The sequence below is a fragment of the Camelus ferus genome, chromosome 5 (assembly GCF_009834535.1).
Source record: "Camelus ferus isolate YT-003-E chromosome 5, BCGSAC_Cfer_1.0, whole genome shotgun sequence".
Lineage (NCBI taxonomy): Eukaryota > Metazoa > Chordata > Mammalia > Artiodactyla > Camelidae > Camelus > Camelus ferus.
In genome coordinates this window covers 43,811,543-43,818,532 of record NC_045700.1, presented here as the reverse complement: position 1 = coordinate 43,818,532, position 6,990 = coordinate 43,811,543, and the positions used below count along the sequence as shown (strand labels likewise).

At 36.9% G+C, this 6,990-nt stretch overlaps 1 long non-coding RNA gene across 2 annotated transcripts in view; it reads left to right on the top strand.

Moving 5' to 3' along the window:
• The first annotated feature begins 95 nt into the window (after positions 1-95).
• LOC116663655 overlaps positions 96-6,990 on the top strand; it is a 71,885-nt gene continuing 64,990 nt past the window's right edge. For both annotated transcript variants that reach the window (XR_004319915.1, XR_004319914.1), the window contains exon 1: positions 96-1,512. This is a non-coding gene — a long non-coding RNA (uncharacterized LOC116663655). The remainder of the gene's footprint in view (positions 1,513-6,990) is intronic.

The following is a 6,990-nucleotide window of genomic DNA, read 5'->3' as shown; positions in this document are numbered from 1 at the left end:
CGTCGTTAAGCGGTTTTGAGGCTCAGAGTTCCGCGCCTCAGAGAAGCCAAGCCGAGCTTCGTCCAGGAGCGTGTGCTTGACTTCTGAGTGACCTTCCTCGCCACCAGACATGCACCCTTAAGCCGTCCCACCCACTCCCCCCATTTCTTTACACTGTCAAGAATTTAGACTTGAAGCTCTAAATTCCTTATCTGGCCCGGCCCCATTCCGCCCAGTCCACCTCATGCGGACCTCGAGCCTTCTACTTGCTCTCCACCAGCCGGGGCTCAGAGCCTTTGGAGGCCCCCTTTCTCTGTCTGGAACTCTGTTTCTCCACATCTCCGCATGGTTGGCCCTTTGTCACTTAGCTCTCAGCTCTGAAGTGAACTGAAGCTGTCCTTGATCTATCTTCTGCCACCCTACTGTGAGTACCCTGAGGACAGGGCCTGATGGAGTTCCCTTTGGACAGAGCCCAGCACAGAACTGGCACTCAGTAAGTACTTTTTGAATGAATCAGTGCCATCCTTCCCTCAATTCTTGACATTTCTCTAAATCAGTGGTTCCAGGTGTGCTCTGGGGACTCCAAGAGGTCCTCAAGATCCTAGCAGGGTGCCTACAAGGTCAAAATTTATTCATAACAACATTGTGTGCCTTTTGAACTCTCAATCAATCCTTGAATATAAGGAGGAATTTTTCAGAGGCCATATAATGTGGAATTGAATGTGGAAGAGATATGGGAAAACAGCTGTCTTAATTTTAAGCTGGACATTAAAACAGTTTTCAAAACTGTAAAACAATCTTACTCTTCTCACAAATTTTTAAAAAATATAATTTAAAAGATGTAATATATGTTAATATATAATGAAGTTATATTTAATTTTTCATGAATTAAATGAATTTTTAAACGTCTCAGTGTCCCTAGATAGAACCCGTATAAGTAAAACTCTTTCAGTTCCTCAGTGATGTTTTTAAGAGTATAAAGGAGTCCTGACATCAAACGTTACACAACAGGCCTTAAATTATCTGGTGCTCCTATGTGTCAGGCCCTGTGCCAAATACTGGGGATACTAACATGAAAAGCGTGAGGAGTTTTTCTCAGGTTGAAGAAGGTAACAGAGAAAAAGGAATATGTGGTGGGCACATCCTAAAGTGGCTCCCAGTGAGTCATGCCCTTGTATTATCCTTTCCTCTTGGATGTGAGCAGAACCTGTGATTTGCATCTAGCCGATAGAAGATAACAAAGGGGATGGGGTGTAAAAGTGATAGGAAATCATTCCCATGATTATATTATGTAAGACTACATCTCAGCTGACTGGATCAAGAGACTCTCTGGCTTACCTCACAGAGGCTACCTGCTATGATACCACCTTTAGGCCAGCAGCCTCAAGCTGTATAGGTGCAAGGACCTGAAATCTGCCAACAACCTAAATTAGCTTGGAAGCAGCTCTTTCCCCATTAAAACTTCTGATGAAGTCTTAGCCCCAGGAAATGTCTGGATTGCAGCCTGGTTGTCACCCTAAGCAGAAAAGCAAGGTAAGCCATATTTGGACTTCTGATCTATAGAAACAAGGAGATAATAAATGTCTTGTTTTAAGCTGTGGTCATTTGTTATATGCAGCAATAGAAAACTAAGACAATTATTGATATCAGGACTGGTATGCTCCTGTGACAAATAGCAGAGGCTATTAGACCTAGCAAAATTCTACCGGCAGGAAGAAGGCTGATAAAATTACTTCCCTGCAAACATGGGCTACATATCATGAAAAAGGAGGGATGACTCTGAGGATAGAACCAGAAGCCCAGAGGGCAGCGATCAGAGCCTTGGGAGATTATTCCCAGATCTTATAACTTAATCAGTAAAGTTCGAACATTTGCACAGATGTCAGAATTGTTATAGTCAGTGATTTGTACTTTCTATTTCTCCCGTTTTGAACTCTAACTGTTCTCCTATGCCTCTCCCACCATTGGATGATGGGAGTGCTGGGAACACTGGTGTCTTCAGTTTCATAGCTCACCAAGGGGAATTGTGCTTCAGGGAACTGCATTTAATGGATTATGGTCAGGAATCTCCTTTGCTCAGATATAAATAATTTAGATGATGAGATCTTGAATTTTGACTTGATGCTATAATGTGGTGAGAGGGGAACCTTGGGAGGGAGTGAAGAATTTTTTTTCCTTTGGAAGAGGCATGAATTGTTGAGGGCCATTCTAGGTGGCTTCTAAGATTCCCACCCATGGTGTACATACCTTATGTAATCCCCTCCCCTTGAATGTGGAAGAATCTATGAATATGGTAGGATATTAGTTCTGTGGTTAGATTATGTTATATGACAAAAGTGAAAGAGTTTGCAGATGTGATTTAATGCCCTTTGAATTAGTCAGAAGGGAGACTATTCTTGGTGGGCCTGACCTTATCAGATGAGTCTTTAAATGTGATTTCCCTACTGACTTTGATGAAATAGTCAAGTTGTGAGAAAGCCACAGGACTGGGAACTGAGGGTAGCCTTTAACAGCTGAGAGCCAGAAAGAAAACAAATTCTGCCAATGACCTGAATGAGCATGGAAGGGTAACCCAAACCTCAGAGGAGATCCCATCCTGGCTGACACCTTGATTTCAGGTAAGACCCTGAGCAAAGAACTCAGCCTAGACTCCTGATCCACAGAGAACAAATAAGTTTGTGTTGTTTTAAACATCTAAGATGGTGATAATTATCATGCAGCAGTATTAAATTAATACACTGACATCACAGTAGGACCTTTGAACTGAAGATTGAAATGACTAGTTTTCAATGTGCTTGTAACTGGAACTTCATGTACTTTGTTTCCCAGACTTTTTTTCCTCCTGCCTTTGTAATTAAAGTTTTGTGTGTGTATGTGCTTTTACTTTTTAAATCAATTTTACTGAGGTATGATTTACAAACAGTAAGATATGCCTATTTTAGGTGTACTTTGATGAATTTTGACAAGTAAAATGTGTCCATATAACCATTTCCACAACAAACCTACAGAACATTTCGGTCACCCCCGAAAGTCATGCACCTTTGTAGTCAACTCCAGGTCCCAGGAAACCACTTGTTTGCTTTCTATCATTGCAGATTTTTTTCATTATTTTAATGTGGTTTAAATTAAAATATATATATATTTATGTATGTACATAAAATATGCCAGTATGTAAATTAACTTTGAGTCTTCTAGAGTTTCATATAAAAAGTATAGTAAATTATATATTATATAAACTCCTTTGTATCTGGTTTCTTTCATTTCACATAATGTTTTGAGGTTCATCCATATTGATACATATATCAATAGTTTGCTCCTTTTTATTTCTATCTTGTGGCTCATTCTATGGATCCAGTGCAGTTTGTTTCATCTGTTGACATTTGGGTCATTTCCAGTTTTTATCATTAATATAGTTGCCAAACACAATCATACATGTCTTTGTGGATATAGATTTTCATTTCTTTCAGGTAAATTCCTAGGGGTGAAATTACTGGGTCATATGGTAGGTATATGTTTAACTGCCAGCTGTTTTCCATAACGGTTGTGCCATTTTACAATCCCACCAACAAAATGTATCTCCATCATTTGTCAATCTTTTTAACTTTAGCCATTCTAGTTGGTATGTAGTGTTATATCACTGTGGTTTTAACATGTATTTCCCTGGTGACTAATGATGTTAAGCATCTTTTGTGTGCTTATTGACCACTTGTAAATCTTTTTTGGTAAAGTGCCTGTTTATGTCATTTCACATTTTAAGGGTTTGTTTTCTTATTATTGAATTTTGTATGAGGAAAATCCTTTGTTAGATATATGTATTGTAGATATTTTCTCTCAGTCTCTGGCTTACCTTTTCATTTCTTAATTTTTGTCTTCCAAAGAGCAAAAGTTTTAAGGTTTTTATTGAGTTATAGTCATTTTACAATGTTGTGTCAAATTCCAGTGTAGAGCACAATTTTTCAGTTATACATGAACATACATATATTCATTGTCACATTTTTTTTTGCTGTAGGCTACCACAAGATCTTGTATATATTTCCCTGTGCTATACAGTATAATCTTGTTTATCTATTCTGCATATGCCTGTCAGTATCTACAAATTTTGAAATCCCAATCTGTCCCTTCCCATCCCCCACCCCCTTGGCAACCACAAGTTTTATTTCATGTCTGTGAGTCTGTTTCTGTTTTGTATTTATGTTCATTTAAAAATTTTTTTTAGATTCCACATATGAGCAATCTCATACGGTATTTTTGTTTCTCTTTCTGGCTTACTTCACTTAGAATGACATTCTCCAAGAGCATCCATGTTGCTGCAAGTTGTGTTATGTTGTTGGTTTTTATGGCTGAGTAGTATTCCATTGTATAAATATACCACATCTTTTTTATCCAGTCATCTGTTGATGGACATTTAGGCTGTTTCCATGTTTTGGCTATTGTAAATAGTGCTTCTATGAACATTGGGGTGCAGGTGTCTTTTTGAAGTAAGGTTCCTTCTGGATATAAGCCCAGGAGCGGGATTCCTGTTCATATGGTGAGTCTATTCCTAGTCTTTTGAGGAATCTCCATACTGTTTTCCACAGTGGCTGCACTAAACTGCATTCCCACCAGCAGTGTAGGAGAGTTCCCTTTTCCCCCACAGCCTCTCCATCATTTGTCATTTGTGGAATTTTCAATGATGGCCATTCTGACTGGTGTGAGGTGATACCTTATTGTAGTTTTGATGTGCATTTCTCTGATAATTAGTGATATTGAACATTTTTTCATGTGCCTGTTGATCATTTGTATTTCTTCCTTGGAGAATTGCTTGTTTAGGTCTTCTGCCCATTTTTGGATTGGGTTGTTTGTTTTTTTCTTATTATGTCATATGAGCTGCTTATATATTCTGGAGATCAAGCCTTTGTCGGTTTCATCGTTTGCAAAAATTTTCTCCCATTCCATAGGTTGTCATTTTATTTTACTTATGGTTCCCTTTGCTGTGCAGAAGCTTGTAAGTTTTATTAGGTCCCATTTGTTTATTCTTGCTTTTATTTCTACTGCTTGGATAGACTGCCCTAGGAAAACATTTTTGAGATGTATGTCAGATAATGTTTTGCCTGTATTTTCTTCTAGGAGGTTTATTGTATCTTGTTTTATGTTTAAGTCTTTGATCCATTTTGAGTTTATTTTTGTGTATGGTATAAGGGAGTGTTCTACCTTCATTGGTTTACATGCTGCTGTTTAGTTTTCTCAACAGCATTTGATGAAAAGGCTGTCTTTATTCCATTGTATTTTCTTGCCTCCTTTGTTGAAGAGAAGTTTTAAGTTTTTAATGTTAATGAAGTTTAACTGATCATTTTTTTCTTTTCTATTTAATGTTTTTTTGTTGTCCTGTCTGAGAAATCTTTCCCAACCAAGATCACAACAATTTTCTTGTTTTCTTCTAGAAGTCTTAACAGTTTTAGATTTTAATTTATGCATATGAACTGTTTCAGGTTAATTTTAATATATGATGTGAAAAAAGGTAGAGGTTCACTTTTGTCTCCCATAAGAGTCCTTTATTTTCTATATGGATAGTCAGTTGTTCCAGCACCACTTTTTTTTATTGAAGTATAGTTGATATACAATGTTATATAAGTTGCAGGTATACAACTTAGTGACTTAAAATTTTTAAAGGTTATATTCCATTTATACTTATTATAAAATATTGGCTATATTTCCTGTGATGTACAATATGTCCTTACAGCTTATTTTATACATAATAGTTTGTACCTCTTAACTCCCTTCCCCTTTATTGCTCCTCCTCCCTTCCCTCTCTGCACTGGTAACCAATCTGTCTGTGAGTCTGCTTTTTTTCTGTTATACTCACTAGCTTGTTGTATTTCTTAGATTCCACATATAAGTGATATAATATAGTATTTATCTTTCTCTGTCTGACTTATTTCACGTAGTATAATATCTTTCAAGTCAGTCCATGTTGTTGCAAATGCGAAATTTCATTCTTTTTTTATGACTGAGTAGTATTTCATATATGTGTGTGTGTATATATATATATATACACACACACTTTCTTTATCCTTTAATCTGTTGATGGACCCTTAGGTTGCTTCCGTATCTTGGCAGTTGTAAATAATGCTGCTATGAACATTTAGTGAATGTATCTTTTTAAATTAGTGTTTTTGGGGTTTTTGGACATATACCTGGGAGTAGAATTGCTGGATCATATGGTAGTTCTATTTTAATTTTTTGAGAAACCTCCATACTGTTTTCCATGGTGGCTGCACCAATTTCATTTCCACCAACAGTGTGCAAGGGTTCCCTTTTCTCCACATCCTTGCCAACATTTGTTATCTGTGTTCTTTTTGATGATAGCCACTCTGACAGGCGTGAGATTATATCTCATTGTGGTTTTGATTAGCACTTCCCTGATCAGTGATGTTGAGCACATGCCTACTGACCATCCGCATTTCCTCTTTGGAAAAGTGTCTATTCAGTTCTTCTGCTTATATTTAAATTGGATTGTTTGCTTTTTGATGATAAGTTGTGTGAGCTGTTTGTATATTTTGGATATTAATCCCATCAGATATATTGTTTGCAAATATTTTCTTCCACTGAGTAGGTTGTCTTTGTTTTGTTGATGGTTTCTTTTGCTGTGCAAAAGCTTTTATATCTTGTTAGGTCACATTTGTTGATTTTTGCTTTTATTTCCTTTGCTATAGGAGATAGACCTCAAAAATATTGCTACAATTTATGTCAAGGAGTATTCTGCCTATGTTTTCCTATAGAGGTTTTATGGTTTCTGGTCTTACATTGAGGTCTTTAATCCATTTTGATTTTAATTTTGTATATGCTGTTAGAGAATGTTCCAACTTCACTCCTTTATGTGTAGCTGTCCAGTTTTCACAGCACTATTTATTGAAGAGACTGTCTTTTCTTCATTGTATATTCTTGCCTCCTTTGTTGTAGATTAATTGACCATAGGTGTTTGGGTTTATTTCTGGGCTCAATATTCTGATCCATTGATCAGTGTGACTGTTT